Source organism: Schistocerca nitens, chromosome 8 (genome assembly GCF_023898315.1).
Source record: "Schistocerca nitens isolate TAMUIC-IGC-003100 chromosome 8, iqSchNite1.1, whole genome shotgun sequence".
NCBI lineage: Eukaryota > Metazoa > Arthropoda > Insecta > Orthoptera > Acrididae > Schistocerca > Schistocerca nitens.
In genome coordinates this window covers 492,776,531-492,794,411 of record NC_064621.1, presented here as the reverse complement: position 1 = coordinate 492,794,411, position 17,881 = coordinate 492,776,531, and positions in this window count along the sequence as shown.

Here is a 17,881-nt window from a genome sequence, read left to right as displayed (position 1 = left end):
AAATGTTGTCTTCAGATTTTCATTAAGTTGTAGCACTACTGCCATAACCTGATAAATGCCAAAATTAGCGACCATTCTCTGTGCTGTGTGATGGTGTGTCTGCATTTGTCACGTTTTGTGTAACCATTTGGTCATTGTCTGACTCAAGAAAAGATTTTCTAATTGGATGTGCACTATTGGTCACTACATCGGAATTAAATAAATCTGACATAATTTTAGCACATTGTTCATCTTCGTTAGAAACATTTATCTGTTCACTGTGTAAATTTTGAAAATCAGGTGTGTCAAACCGGGTAGCGTTCATTTTATCGGAGTGTACCGCGTCTTCAATTGTCGTTAAATTTAGTGTGGACATAATTGAATTTGTTTGCTGATCATTTAGATTAGAATCATTACTGGTAGTCGGTACGCACTGATTATCTGTAATTGGAGTATTATCATTATGACACTGTCACTAATATTATCAGTCAAGTCGGCTTTTTCACTCATTGTGCATCGCGATGTACTGTTAGTAGTTTTTCGCGGCTCTTTCACAAGTCAAATGTAGGCACAAAATCAAACAAACACAAATGAAAATGGAACAAATACAATAACAACAAGGAGCAATAAATTGCCGATGATCTGTGAAAGAAGGAGTGACAAATTAGTAAATGCGTTGCGCCAGATACAAACTAAATTGAACATCAGGTAAATAGAAGCAGATATATAACTGACTACTTCTCAGAAACTGACAAAAAATAGGTTCCAGGCCGGTTGTCGACAAGTGTAACCTCCCAAAAGTTTACTTCCGTAAGCTCCGAATCATAAAATGTGACTAATCTCTCAATAAAACTGTGGCTCACATATAACCTTTCAATAATTAACTGACTGTGAATCTAAACTGGTAAATTTGGACGTCAGCAGTGCTGCGTCATGGCCCTGAAAGAACATTCAGAATAAACTGAAAATTCTTACCTCAATGAAGTCGCATGATAACGTGTACATATCTGCTCATATAAAAAAAATTTTCTGGCACAGCCCAGTGCAATGAAGGCCGCTAGATTTGTTATGTATAAAAAGAAACAACTGATTTTTCTTTACGATAATCTGGATGACCATGGATTGCAGAAATCAGTAAATTCTTTAAATTCAGATGAATGATTGTCAAAAGTAAATTTTATAAAAAAAGATTATTATTAAAAGGTTTTTTTAAAACATTTACATGGGACTTGATATAACAGTAGTTCAAATTTAGTTGTAACAAATTAGATATGCTTTATGCTGTTTTTACCTGATACTACATCGCCTAGGCACGACCGGCCCAACCGCCCGACTGCGAGCTACCGCTACTACTACTGCAGCCGACGCTGCTCCTACAGCAGCCGTCACTGCTCTCTGGTCTGCGATTCTATTGTAGCTTACATATCGCAGGCAGCGCGTGAGGAATCCATCGAAATTACATCTGCTCGAGTGCGCTAGCAAAAAATTCCTTAGTCATGGACTTCTTACAAGAGGAAAACAGTGATAAGGAGGCTCTGCGCAGAAACGGAAAGGAATATAAAACACCGACAAGGCGAAGGGACAAGATAAAAGAACATCTATTGACACGTAAGGAAATAACTTTCACGGTACTAGAGGCCAGTGTAGAGGACAAATGCTGTAGTGGACGACAGAGGTTAAAATACGTGTGGCAAATAACTGTGGATGTAGGTCGCAAGTGTCACTCTGAGACGAAAATTTTAGTAGAAGACAGGAATTCGTTGTGGGTCGCATCAGAGCAGTTAAAATAGTGATGACTATGAGGAGAGAAAAAAAAAGGGAAATCGGTACCAACATTGAGCCACTGTGACTACAATCGACTGAAAATAGTAACATATGAAAGTTTTTTTATTATCCGCTTATGCTGCAGAATAACATTTACTTTTTTAAAATGTTTACTAACTGTCTAACAGTAAATGCACTAAACACATTACATCAATTAGACTGACCCGTGGAATTGGAGTCATAGTCTGTCTATATTTTGGCGGTGTTCTGGATTCTTTATTGTGTGGTACTTTCGTTGCTCACCATGCGACACACGTGCCACAATCAGAGAAAGGAGATCCGTTAACTCCTAAGTATCCGTGGTCCATTCATTTTGATGATTCGCTGGAGTCAGTTCTTCGAATTTGTACAGAGGGTATACATTGCAAGGGTATGCTGGCCATGGGAAATGATGAAATACTAGTCAAACTATACGGGGCGCGGAAGACATCAAAATTTACGCTAAAGACATAGGAATTGAGATCAAGAAACGAGTAACTCCTAAACCTTGCAAGCTCCAGGTGAAAATACAGATTGTATCTTAATGTGATTGAACGAAAAGTACTGGAGTAGAGATCACACGAGAGTTTAATTATTACTGAACGGACCTACCCTTAAATTCTATCCACCGAGTGTCTTAGCTCTAGTGTCAGAATTAAGGAAATGAAACGGATTGGCTTCATTCAAGGGTGTGGAACCTTTTCGAATAAACCAACAGCCGGTGAGGGCTGATTTGGATGCGACACCGGGCTATAAAACTGTTACGTTCGGTAGCGCGTTAAGTCGCCCGTGAGGGGTCTACTGGACTGATAGAGCCGATAGGATGCTGCTGATGGGATAGGAGCCGAGGGCGCGATGGCTTTAGGTAGCGGATAAATGTGGGTGCGTCGGCCAGTAGCGCAGCCACTCTACGTAGTAACTGGCTCGCTGCTTCCAGGAGTCCAGCATAAGACGCAGGAAATCCGAGGGCGCCTTTAGTGTGATAGTGGCTTTGCCGGAGGTCATACCTCACCGAAAGGGGCAACACATACGATTTCGAAGGTTGATCGATACTCGTAAATATTTCCACGACGCCAAAACATAATCCCGAACTTTGATATGCTGAAAACCGTTATTTACAGTTAAACAAACAACCGGGTTGGGCCGGCCGTTGTGGCCGAGTGGTTCTAGGCGCTTCAATCCGGAACCGGTCTGCTGCTACTGTCGCAGGTTCGAATCCTGCTTCGGACATGGATGTGTGTGATGTCCTTAGGTTAGTTATATTTAAGTAGTTTGTCATCAAACCAGTCAGTAGACTCATGACAAAAAAGTCTAGGGGACAGATGACCTCAGATGTTAAGTCCCATAGTGCTTAGAGCCATTTGAACCAACCGGGTTGACCACAGTAAAATGGGTTCTTTCAGGGAAACCTAGCATCGAACGTTGCAATCTCAGATTCGGGGAAAAACAGCAAAACGAAACAAGATGTAGCTAAAAATCACGAAAAATTACAAAACGTGGCATCGACAACCTGATTTACACAGCGCACCTTAAAAGAACGATACCAATGCAGAAGTTCTAAAAGGACTGTGACTACCTACCAACCGAAGAATCACCAAAACTAACGAAACGCGTTGTCGAGAACCTAAGCTGACCTATGTAGTTCAAACAGGCACAGCAATAACAAGAAATAGATTGTGAAACTATTAAACCAAACTGACCTACGTAACTCAACTTAGCACACTTCTGCTAAAGGTTAAATTCTAAGATAATTGCACTACAAACATACCACAAACTCGCTAAAACTAACGATACGCAGTCTCGAGAAATATCACACACACACACACACACACACACACACACACACGCACAAATAAAAATAAGTAAAAGTATAAAAGTTGAAGACGTAAATGGGCACTCGCGATCTCAGCGCATTTTCCGTCGTGTGCTGATGTTAATAACAGTTCGCGGGCTAAATGATGGTACCTAAACGCCACAATTGATGAGAAGAATGATTATAGCTAATGGGAGTCTCATTGCAAATTTCCTTTGCTACGTAAATGACTCAGCAGACTTTTTGTTACCCTCACAGCAGTTTAATCTACTGATGTATTATTTCACTCGCAGCAGTTTTAACCGCGTCCTTAGCTTCCTCGGAATTCACAACATACTGGTGGTAAAATTTGTGATCAGAGAAACTGTACAGTGAAACCTACTAACTTTGTGGAACATTCAGCAGTTTTCGTAATAAAATTTCCACTTTTACTTTTTGATTTTCATAGTAACAGAGCTTTCCTTGTGTTATGAACTATGCGGGATATAGAATACCCATTGTCACAAGGTTACTCCCAGCTCAGGAGAACATTGTGAGATGAAGTCTACGGCAGGTAAAGTAGATTTAAATTAGTCTTTCACAAAGCAAGCCGACCTTGTCTTTCTTTACGACACACAGTTATAATTTTGGTAAAAATTTACCTAGTTTTGAGTTTTGTTTTATTCTTGCGCAGAAAAATATTTCTAACGAAGTTAGCCACTTCGGTTGGTTTTTATTTTCCAAATCTTCTTAAAATCCAAAAATGGTCACAACAGCTACACATTACGCAATATTCTCTAAGGAAGGTAATTTCACAAAAATATTACACACTTACTTGTAAGGTGAGAGAAAAACAAAACCATGACTCGGCGCAACACAATGCCATATTTAGAAAGAAAGCTAAAAGAGGAAATAAAATAGTCATTTGTAATAAACCATTTACAAACGTCTCCCATTTCATTAATTGGGCTTGTTTTCTTGCAAGTCAGTGCTTATACTTGTTTATGGAGGAATGTGTGGTGTCAAGAATTTACCACTTTAAGCACCGCCTTTGTGAACGGAAATGACTTTGTTCATTTGCCAGTGACTGAAAAAAACTGTTAGTAAAATTGAACGCTTTTGGAGAGTAGTCAGCACATATAACTTGTTTGCCAGAATATTGACGTACATAAATTTAATTAACTTCACAAAATTACAGGTAATAGATGAAAATTTCCAAGAAATCCACGAACACAATCCTCCACTAACAAAAAAAAAAAAAAAACAAAAAAACAAAAAAAAACAACTTTTAAGCAGCTCAGGTGTACTACACGTCCTGGGGAACTGACAGAAGTATGCAAGATCACGTTGCCCCAGATCTGTCTGTTTCACGTTAACTCGGTTTAAAGTATTTGACAATAAATTACTAGAGTACGCTGTTGTCACAAAGTAAGACCTTAGCCACAAGGCTGCCCAATTTTATGGTCAGCACGATCAATACACGTTTCAGCCGCTGCAATTTACTGTGTACTATTAGGTCCAAACATAAACACCAACTGGGAAATACCTCCTATATTAGTCAATGCAAAAGACCGCATTGTGAATGAGGAAATAGTCTCAAATGGCTAGCTTCTGTAAAACTGATGTTTTGCTTCAACAAATGTGTAGCTCATTTATATACAAGCTTCTTAAGCAGGTGATTCGGATGTATATTAATAAAAGTATAATTAATAACACGTTGCTTCAGGACTGGTTTTCACACTAAATTATTTATACACTGTGGTGACAATCATCATGGGATACCACCTGACAGTGTCGGACATCCTTTTGCCCAGCGCAGTGCACCTACTCGAAGTGACATGGACTCAAGTCGTTGAAGTTCCCTGGAGCAAATTCTTCCATGCTGTCTCTAAGGCTGTCCATAGTTATTTTCTGCTCGAACAGACGTCTCGATTATGTCCCATAAATGTTCAATGGGATTCATGTTGGACGATCTGGGTGGCCAAATCTTTTGCCCGAACTGGCCAGAATATTCTTCGAACCACCCGCGGCTTTCCAGTGCCTACTATCCAACCACTATGGTCAAGATCCGTGGAGAGGCGCTGCAGGCGATGTCAAGCTGTTCGCAAAAGCAGTCCTGTCGGCCGTCTCCTGGCGTAGTGCGTTAACACAATATTTCGCTGAACTGTCTTAAGGGATGTTGTCGTCGTACGTCCAACATTGATTTATGCTGTTATTTCACGCAGTGCGGCTAGTTTGATGACTCTATGCAAGCGCCGCTGCTACCAGTAAGTGAAGGCCGTCGGCCATCGCGTTGTCCGTGGCGAGAGGTAATGCTTGAAATGTAGTAGATGAAAGCATCTTCAATTGCGTTGTCCGTGGTGAGAGGTAATTTGGTAAGTGAAGGCCGTGTTGTATATTTGCCTCATCTCCCACAATACTTTTTTTTGCCAAGAATACCTTTTTTGCCAAGAATACCTTTTTTGCCAAGAATACCTTTTTTGCCAAGAATACCTTTTTTGCCAGGACCTATCTTTGTCAGTGTTTGAGGAATAGCATGTTTCATTTTAGTTCTGTATTTCATTTTGAGATATTTAAAGAAGATAAACCTACAAGTGTTGTGATAGGCCAATAGTAATAGTAAGGGGTCATACAGCTACTGCTTTTATTTTTTCATCTATCCGTCAGACGTGAAATTGAATTCGGTACAACGTACTTGTCAGACACAGTCGTGAAAATAATTTTGTATCATAATAAATGTGAAATATATGTGAAGGGCCCAAGAAAATAACGATCAAGGACCATTAAAATTAAAATTTGAGTTCATAATGCCATCTTACAACCCTTTCAGACCCTCACCCAAACTTGAAATGAAAATTTTGAAATAAATGCATTCTTGTCATTAAAAAAGTACAGAATCGTGGACCAATTGCTTAGAAAATTTTATTTTTAATTTTGATACAAATTTTGAACCACGCCATTGTGTGGGTCGGGATTATCTTACATATTTATGTCATTTCTTGCAGTGATATTCACGAAAGCAATTACTCTCTTTTGACAAACACAAATAAATATTACACTTCAGACATCTTGTTCTCGTCCCCTTCTTGCAAGTTTTTTGCCTGCAGCAACGAGCTGAAGGCAAATCACCAACAGTTGGCCAGTGATGATATCCGTCTAGCCGCTTCTCATCACATGGTGTGTTTGCTGATTTGTACATTTTATTTGGTGGCGCTTCATCGGATTCACATTCATGTTCCTGTCCTGAAGAAGAAGAAATTGGCGCTTCCCCAATCACTTGTCGGAATCCAAGAAGATCCAAAATGTTTTTCTTTTGTACTTTATTGGCTTCGCATTCAACTTTGTATTGTAACCAGGAATTGACGCAAGACAAATCAAGTAAATGAATCAAAACTTTTAAAGTCCACTTTTTTGTCTTCAAGAAAGTCCTGTAGGTCTCCATCATTTGATCGCAGAGGTCCACTCCTCCTATACACAGGTTGTACTTCACTACAACTGCAGGACACGGCACTAAGATGTACTTCTTTTCTGATTTACTCCACCTCTCAACATTGCTTATAGGTTCAAATCCTGTACAAGTAGAGGCAAGGGTCACAGCTTTTGAATCTTTCCACTGGACAATGACTATTTTATCATCGTCCCTGCAGAACTCTTCCATATCTCCTCTCTTCAATCTTTTTTCTTCCGTCAGGTGAACTGGTTTCACTCTTGTTTTTCATTATGGTTCCTGTTCCTTCCAGCCCTAGGTCAAGTAACTGTTGCAATAATGGAAAAACTGTAAAATATCTGTCAAAATATAGTCTTGCACCTTGAGGTAATGTTTGAGCAAGGCGAAGTATTACAGATGGCCCTAGACGAAGGCCAACATCTGGCAGAGGAGTTGATTTACCCTGATAAAATTCAAAATCAAGTACTAAACCTTTCGTTGTTGCCAAACAAAGTTTTTAATTCCCAAAGGGCGCTGTTTGTTTGGAACATACTGAGACAATGTGCAGCGTCCAGTAAATGGTACCATTTGCTCATCAATGGAATAATCATTTCCAGAGGGGCGTGGAAGTCTCAAATAAGCACTGCGTACAACAGTAATTGCAGGTTGCACTTTCCACAATCTATTAGTTTCTGATTCACGTGGAATGTTGTTAGTGTCCACAACATGCAGTGCTGTTCTGAGAGTGAAGAACCTGTCTCTAGGCATACAATCTTCAATAGTTGGCATACGCAATGACTTCTGCCAGTACATACGCGTACGAGGATATCTATGCATCCCTTAAGTACATGGATGCCATACAGCTTTTTTATCTCTTGAGGATTTGTATGAAGCAACTTCCCTTTCTTCGAAAAGTAGTAACTGTTAGTGCAGTCAGATGCTAACTGAAAAAAATCTTCTGGATAGTACTCGCTGAAATAGCTCATTGGAGTTTTAATTTCCTGTCCCACCTCACTCTCTGAGTACGCAAAAATTTTGGAGATGAATGGTCTTTTTCTCCAAATGGACTAACGACGATGTGTTTCCACTGTTTTTTTTTTTTAGAATTCTTTCTACGGTGTTGACTGGGAAAATTGTCCTGAACTTCTGGAGCAACCGGTAGTATTGTTGCAGAAGCATTGTTACAATTTTCCTCCTCATCAGAAGATTCAGAGCTTTCTCCAAGTCTAGGTTCGATTGTTGGAAGAGTCCAAGTTGTATCTAACAATTCGTCATCACTACTGAAGACTTCCACTTCAGAGTCATCTAATATGGGTAGAATGTCCTCGTCAGTATGCCCTAAAACGAAACAAATAAACGAACTGTGAAAATAAGGCGTAAATACAATAGTAAAATGACTTATCTATTCCGTAATCTGTTCCGAATCGTAACCACAAACATCGACCGAAAACGACCATATGCCGGTAAAATAGTCCCAATACGCACAATTGTGCGTGTGGATATTAGTCATTATAGCTATGAAAGTATTCAAGTAATTGTGGCGGACATATTTTTTACTTACTTCTGTACACCTTTCGGAATCTCAAACACATTTTCCCAAATGTCAAAACGCAATACATAAAGCACAATAAACATTTACCTCGACAGACATGCTTCCGACACGCCATCTTGAAAATTACCAAAGATTAAGACACAATATCTCGCGTCTGTAACGAGATATCGATATAAATCGAGTTGTATACGAAACAGCGGATCCTGCACAGTCGTGTGACTTGGGACTCAACTGCATAGCGGAATAATATGATGCTGCAACGCAAATAAACCGCACCCCCACAATTGAGCGTATCGGGTCTGAAAGGGATAAAAGAGTGGACACAACGTGGCGAATCTTTTCCTGCAAAATCGATAAAAATGCTTGAAAGTATGTGCTAAAGTTTTGAAATACTTCAGACAAACAATGAAGATCCATTCGCTGCATGAAAGTACGATCATGATCCATTTTCTACTTCGAGCTTTCTACTTCTCATATTATGTTTATCCTATAATGCTGTAACTTAATGATACTGACTTTCCAATAATATTTACCACTCATTGGTACATTATAACTGTTACATTGTCTAGCAAGAAAGGTAAGAGCGATATACACCGGCGAAAAAAAAAAATCACATCACGAAAAAGGTCATTAATGTAAAGACATTTCAGGAACACATTTCTCTAGATAACATGGTTTAGTACTTAACATTACAGGATCATAGATTAATGTAAGCTCTAGCCAAACCGTTGCAAACAAAAAATGCTGGTACAATAATAACCGATGTACCGCCATAATGTTGAATCCAAACGTGCAAACGTGTACACATGGTGTTCAACAGCCGTGGGACGTCAGTTTATGGCTCTCCATGCCTGTCGGACTTGTTTGGTCAATACTGGAACGGTTAATGCTGGTTGTAGATGACGCTAGAACTGTCGTCCGATGAGGTCCCAAATGTGATCGATTGAAAGCAGATTTGATGATCGAACAGGTCAAGCATGTCGACACTCCGTACATTGTGTTAGCTTACAACAGCGGTGTAAGTGAGCGAGAGTTATCCTGTTGGAAAACAGCCCACTGAAAGCTGTTCATGAATAGCAGCACAACAGGTCCAATCACCAGCAAGACGTTCTGATTTGCAGTTAGGAATGGTGTGACAACCACGAGTGTGCTCCTGCTGTCGTACGAAATCGCACCGTACACCATAACTTCAGGTGTAGGCCCAGTGTAGTACAAGGGTTGATTGCAGACTTTCAACTGGCCTCCGTCTAACCAACACACGGCCATTACTGGCACCGAGGGAGAAACAGCTGTCATCGGAAAACTTAACAGACCTCTATCCTGCTCTTAAATCAGTTCTTGCTCGACACCACCGAAGTGGCAAAAGGCGGTTTGGTGTCAGTGGAAGGCATACTGCAGGGCGTCTGGCCTGGAGCTTTCCTTGAAGTAATCGATTTGTAACAGTTCGTTGTGTCATTGTGGTGCCAACAGATGCTCAGATTATGGCTGCAGAAGCAGTACGGTACAGTAGAGCCATACGCCGAACGCGGTCTTCTTGCGACAGTACATTCCAGTGACCGCCGCTCCAGTAATCATGTACAGTTACTACATCCCTGCCATGTATCTCTGTAGTGTCGCTGAAAGAATATCCAGCTTCTCGCAGCACTAATACACGACCTCTTTCAAACTCAGTGAGGTGTCGATAATGTGTCTTTATCGCCTTAAAGCCAATCATAACTAAAACCAGTTAACAACGTCCAGTCTCAAAGGTAACTAATGCTCACGACCGTTGCAGCGAGTATTTAAAGCAAACCTCACTTGCATCCTCATAGTGACGTTACTAACGCCACTCTTACGCAAATAGTGTGAACTTTGAATAGACATCATCTTTCAGATGTAAAGAGCGCCTTCCAACTTTCGTTTTGGTCTCACATCTCCTTCTTTCGTGCTGAAATTTTTCCCGTCAGTGTAAAATTGCGCCACATTGTGCTTCTAAAGTAGGCTAGAAAGGTAGATTCTTCTCGCCAGTTCGGCCTAAACATTCATGTATTACTGTTACGGAGATTGTGCAAAAGTTATTTGTTAACTGAAAAGAAGATAGAAATATTGGAGCTTGAAGACGAAGGTTCCAGTCCTGTGCACAATACAAGCCAAAAGAATACGTGTTGAGGGCTATTTCTGATAGTTCAGAAATATTACAGACCATGAGTAACGTTGTAGGAGACAGTTGTAAGTGGTTACTGAGAGGTCGCAAATTACATTATAGCACTCATGAGAGCAATTGGTTTTGTTTAACGGAAGAACGGTACATCTGTTATATTCAGAGAAAAAATCCTCCAAACTCTGTCATACGAATAATATCGACTGAAAAGTGATCATTGTGTGATAAATTTAGTCGTTTATTCTACCCGGCCGCAGTGGCCGAGCGGTTTTAGGCGCTTCAGTCCCTAACCGCGCGACTGCTGCGGTCGCTGGTTCGAATCCTGTCTCAGGCATGGATGTGTGTGATGTCCTTAGGTTAGTTAGATTTAAGTAGTTCTAAGTTCTAGGGGACTGATGACCTCAGACGTTAAGTCCCATAGTGCTCAGAGCCATTTTTTTTCGTCTATTCTAAACTAGATTTACAGATAAACAACGAGAAAGATGCAACTGAGATATAAACTTTTAATAAGCCCGAACAGTATCTACTGACTTAAAACAAACTACAAAGAAGGAAATCAGTCAAGTTTTACGAGATTAACATTCACAACGTTTGAAGTCCAGAAAATCTGTGATTAAGAAAGCAATCTTTGTGGATTACCACATGTATATACCGCTTAATAATATTCAACCAAAGAAGCTATTACAACAGGTAGCTATCATTTTATTCGTTCAATGTAAACTACGCGAGCTTACGTTTTTGATCAAAGAGCCTACAAACTCGAAACAATCAAACAACTACAAGGATTGCTGTGGGACAACTAAATGAGGTTCAAGTTTCTGACGTCTCGAGAACTCGCCTTATTATTACCCACATGGGAAGATTACATCCTTCCCATCGGAAATTCGTAACGTCACTCATGACGTCAGGGTTCAAAGCCGAGATCTCGTATCGTACGCTAGAGTTGTCGACAGTGTCAGTCCCGTCATCAGACCCTACTACTCTGAGTGACAGTAATGTTGCCAGTTACACCAAACTCTGACGAAAATACTGCAGAAAGACTCTCACTATGGTTATTCCCTTTAATTATAAATAAAATAAGGTATATAGAATAAAAGAATGTCGGCGATTGTCTTACAACATGCTCCCTAGGGCAAAGCATCTTTGTAAAATCCATGTAATTGCTTGAGCTGCACTCAGAGTGAAAAGTCTATATTTTTCTCTATTTTAAAATCATCAGTACAGTCAGCACCAACAAATACTTTAAGAAAACAAGAAGACATACATTTCCTTATAGATTAAGAAATACTCAAATGAATTTAAATTACTTTAATTAAAAGAGAGGGTGTTACATTGTTTATGGTTTTATCTCAGTTGCACACCGTACTCTTATTCAATAAGTAATTTAGTTCTATAGTTAATATCCTCAAGACCTGAGAACAAAACCTTTTCTAACATATCCGGACGAAGTAAATAAGTACGGTACAGCCGAAAGATGAGAATATACGTTTCGTTTATGTCCGATAATCGACTAATACATCGAATTAGTTTCTACACCTACAGTTAAATCTACATCAATATACTTAGCCCAAAAGCCACCGGACGGTGTGTGGCAGGGTGTTCTATGTTCCACTGCTAGTCATTTCCTTTCTCGTTTCATTCGCAAACAGAGCGAGAGAAAAACGACGGTTTGGCGACCTTACGCAAAATGTACATTGGCGACGAGTGAATCGTTCTGGAGTCGATCTCAAATAGCGTTTCTGTAAATTGGTCTTTAATTATGCGGTTCTTTATTTTACTCTTCTTACATACAGCAGTCACCTCTACCTAGTTTTCAGTCGCTGGGGACGTTGTGCTAGGCGAGAAGTTCGCGATGAATGCAAGCTACGTAAGGGGCCAATGGCGCACTTTCTGTAAAACCAAACGAGATTCCATCCTGTATGGTGACTTATTTGTTTTCAACTCTTTCAGTTGCTTCCCTATGCCAGGGACACCTACTACGACGTCTTGAATGCGGGAGTGTGCGACTGTCAAACAACGGAATGTATGTGTGACTATGTTGTGCGAAAATTTCTCAAATTCTAAATTAAAACCGAGCGAGGTGGCGCAGTGGTAGCACACTGGACTCGCATTCGGGAGGACGACGGTTCAATTCCGTCTCCAGCCATCCTGATTTAGGTTTTCCGTGATTTCCCTAAATCGTTTCAGGCAAATGTCGGGATGCTTCCTTTAAAAGGGCACGGCCAATTTCCTTCCCAATCCTTCCCTACCCCGAGCTTGCGCTCCGTCTCTAATGACCTCGTTGTCGACGAGACGTTAAACACTAACCACCACCACCACCATCTAAATTAAAAACTGTAGTTTTCCTTTTGCTATCTTTTACTACACTGGAGAGAACCCTTCGAACGGCACAGCAATTTTACGTATGAACAGAATTTTCTTGGATCCTCGGCAAGTTCTTTTGCTAAGGTATGACTGTGTTGGTTGTTGCATGAATCGCACACCGATCCTTTTTGTAGCAATCTCTACTATCTTCTGTCGGTCGTTAGTTGCTCTTTTGAATTGAGATTGCAACCGTTTGTGCTTCTTAGGCATTTTCCGAGTTTTGTTATTAAATCAGGGAGGGTCTTTTCTGTCTTCTATCTACTTACTCGGCACATAATTCTCCAGAGCGTAGTTTAAATCCGTTTGAATTTTGCCCACAATTCCTCTCCGTCCAACGTAATAGAACTAAAAGATTTCCGATCATTGTCTAAGTCGGATGCTAATAACTGCTTATCTGCTCTTTCTGGCAGATATACACATATACATTTCTTGACATGTTTAAAACATTGGTAACCATCGCCGCTACGATGACATCATGTTTTTGCTATTGTGGTCATCAGTCCAGAGACAGGTTTGATGAAGCTCTCCATGCTACTCTATCCTCTGCAAGCTTCTTCATATCCCAGTACATACTGCAACCTACATCCTTCTGAGTCTGTTTAGTGTCTTCATCTCTTGGTCTCCCTCTACCATTTGTACCCTCCACTCTGTCCTCATATACTAAATTGGTGATCCCTTCATGCCTCAGTATACGCCCTACCAACCGATCCCTTCTTCGGGTCAGGTTGTGCCACAAATTTCTGTCCTCTCCAATTCTATTCAATACCTCCTCATTAGTTATGTGATCTAGCCATCTAATCTCCAACATTCTTCTGTAGCACCACATTTCGAAAGCTTCTATTCTCTTCTTGTCTAAACTATTTATCGTCCACGTTTCACTTCAATACATGGCCACACTCCATACAAATACCTTCAGAAACGACTTCCTGACACTTCAATCTGTACTAGATGTTAACAAATTTCTCTTCTTCAGAAACGCTTTCCTAGCCAATGACAATCTACATTTTATATCCTCTCTACTTCTACCATCATCAGTTATTTGGCTCCACAAATAGCAAAACTCATTTACTACTTTAAGCGTCTCATTTCCTAATCTAATTCCCACAGCATCACCCGATTTAATTCGACTACATTCCATTAGCCTCGTTTTGTTTTTGTTGATGTTCATCTTATATCCTGCTTTCAAAACGCTGTCCATTCCGTTCAGCTGCTCTTCCAAGTCCTTTGCTGTCTATGACAGAATTACAATCTGTGAACCTCAAACTTTTTAATCCTTCTCCATAGATTTTAATTCCTACTCCGAATTTTTCTTTTGTTTCCTTTACTGCTTGCTCAATATACGGATTGAATAACATCTGGGATAGGCTACAACCCTGTCTCACTCCCTTCCCAACCACTGCTTCTCTTTCATGCCACTCGACTCTGGTAACTGCCATCTGGTTTCTGTACAAATTGTAAATAACCTTTCGCTCCCAGTATTTTACCCGTGCCACTTTCCGCATTTGAAAGAGAGTATACCAGTCAACATTGTCAAAAGCTTTCTCTGAGTCTACAAATGCTAGAAACTTAGGTTTGCCTTTCCTTAAACTCTCTTCTAAGATAAATCGTAGGGCCAGTGTTGCCTCACCTGTTCCAACATTTCTACGGAATCCAAACTGAACTTCCCACGCGGTCGGCTTCTACCAGTTTTTTTCCATTCCTCTGTAAAGAATTCGTGTTAGTATTTTGCAGCCGTGGTGTATTAAACTGTTAGTTCGGTAACTTTCACATCTGTCAACACCTGCTTTCTTTGGGACTGGAATTATTGCACTACCGGCCACTAAAATTGATACACGAAGAAGAAATGCAGAAGATAAACGGGTATTCACTGGACAAATATATTATAGTGGAATTGACATGTGATTACATTTCCACGCCATTGGGGTGCATAGATCCTGAGAAATCAGTACCCAGAACAACGACCTCTGGCCGTAATAGCGGCCTTTATACTCCTGCGAATGGAGTCAAACAAAGCTTCGATGTTGTGTACAGGTACAGCTGCCCATGCAGCTTCATCAAGAGTAGTGACTGGCGTATTGTGACGAGCCAGTTGCTCGGCCACCATTGACCAGACGTTTTCAGTTGGTGAGAGATCTGGAGAATGTGCTGGCCAGGGCAGCAGTCGAACATTTTCTGTCTCCAAAAAGGCTAGTACAGGACCTGTAACATGCGGTTGTGTATTATGCTGCTGAAATGTAGGGTTTCGCAGGGATCGAATAAGGGTAGAGCCACGGGTCGTAACACAACTGAAATGTAACGTCCACTGTTTAAAGTGCCGTCAATGCGTACAAGAGGTGACCGAGACCTGTAACCAATGGCACCCCATACCATCACGCCGGGTGATAACGCCAGTATGGCGATGACGAATACACGCTTCATATGTGGGTCCACCGCGATGTCGCCAAACACGGATGTGACCATCATTATGCTATAAACAGAACCTGGATTCATCCGAAAAAATTACGTTTTACCATTCGTGCACCCAGGTTCGTCGTTTAGTACACTATCGCTCCTGTCTGTGATGCAGCGTCAAAGGTAACCGCAGACATGGTGTCCGAGCTGATAGTCCATGCTGTTGCAAACGTCGTCTAACTATTCGTGCAGATGGTTGTTGTCTTGCAAACTTCCCCATCTGTTGACTCAAGGATCGAGACGTGGTTGCACGATCCGTTACAGCCATGCAGATAAGATGCCTGCCACCTCGACTTCTAGTGATACGAGGCCGTTTGGATTCAGCACGGCGTTCCGTATTACCCGCATGAACCCACTGTTTCCATATTCTACTAACAGTCATTGGGTCTCGACCAACGCGAGCAGCAATGTAACGATACGATAAACAGCAATTGCAATAGGCTACAATCCTACCTTTATCAAAGTCGGAAACGTGATGGTTCACATTTGTCCTCCTTACACGAGGCATCAAAACAACGTTTCACCAGGCAACGCCGGTCAACTGCCGTTTGCGTACGAGAAATGAGTTGGAAACTTTCCTCATGTCAGCACGTTGTAGATGTCGCCACCGGTGCCAACCTTGTGTGAATGCTCTGAAAAGCTAATCATTGGCATATCTCCGCATCTTGTTCCTGTCGGTTAAATTTCGCGTCTCTAGCACGTCATCTTCGTGGTATAGCAATTTTAATGGCCAGTAGTGTATATTCTTCTTGACGTCTGAGGGTATTTCGCCTGTCTCATATACCTTGCTCACTAGATGGTAGAGTTTTGTTAGGCCTGGCTCTCCCAAGGCTGTTAGTAGTTCTAGTGAAACGTTGTGTAATCCCGGGGCCTTGTTTGGACTTAGGTCTTTCAGTGCTCTGTCAAACTCCTCACGCAGTATCATATCTCCTATTTCATCTTCTCCTACATTCTCTTCCATGTCTATAGTATTGTCCTCAAGAACATCGCCCAGTATAGACCCTCTATATACTCCTTCCATCTTCCTGCTTTCGCTTCTTTGCATAGAACTGGATTTCCATCTGAGCTCTTGATATTCATAAAAGTGGTTATCTTTCCTCCAAAGATCTCTTTAATTTTCCTGTAGGCACTATCTATCTTACCCGTAGTGATATGCTCCTCTAAATCTTTACATTTGTCCCCTAGCCATCCCTACTTAGCCATTTTGCACTCTCTGTCGATCTATTTTTGGAGACGTTTGTATTCCTTTTTGCCTGCTTCATTTATATACTTTCTCCTTTCATCAATTAAATTCAATATCTCTTCTGTTACCCAAGGATTTCTATTAGCCCTCGTCTTTCTACCTACTTGAACCTCTGCTACCTTCACTATATCATTTCTCAAAGCTACCCAGTCTCCTTTTTCTGTATTTCTTTCCCCCATTCTTGTCAATCATTCCTTAATGCTCTCCCTGAAGCTGTTTACAACCTCTGGTTCTCTCAGTTTATCCAGGTCCCATCTCCTCAAATTCCCACCTTTTTGCAGTTTCTTCACTTTTAATCTACATTAATAACCAATAGATTGTGGTCAGAGTCGACATCCGGCCCTGGTAATGTCTTACAATTTAAAACCTTGTTCCTGAATCTCTGTCTTACCATTATACATTCTATCTATTCCAGTATCTCCAGACTTATTCCATGTATACAACTTTCTTTTATGATTTTTGAACCAAGTGTTAGCTATGATTAAGTTATGCTCTGTGCAAAATTCTACCATGCGGCTTCCTATTTCATTCCTTACTCCCGTTCCATATTCATCTACTACGTTTCCTACTCTTCCTTTTCCTAGTGTCGGGTTCCAGTCACCCATGACTGTATTAAATTTTCGTCTCCCTTCTGTATCTGAATAATTTCTTTTATATCATCATACATTTCATCAATCACTCCCTCATCTGCGGAGCTAGTTGGCATATAAACTTGTACTACTGTGATAGGCGTGACTTCGTATCTTTCCTGGCCACAACAACACGCTCACTATGCTGTTCGTAGTAGCGTACCCGCATTCCTATTTTCCTTTTTATTATTAAACGTACTCCTGCATTTACCCCTATCTGATTTTCTATTTATAGCCCTGTGTTCACCTGACCAGAAGTCTTGTTCCTCCTGCTACCGAACTTCGCTAATTCCTACAATATCTGACTTTAACCTGTCGATTTCCCTTTTTAAATTTTCTAATCTACCTGCCCAATTAAGGGTTCTGACATTCCACGCTCCGATCCGTAGAACGCGAGTTTTCTTTCTCCTGATAATGACGTCCTCTCGAGTAGTCCCCGCCCGGAGATCCGAATGGGGACTATTTTACCTCCGGAATATTTTACCCAAGAGGACGCCATCA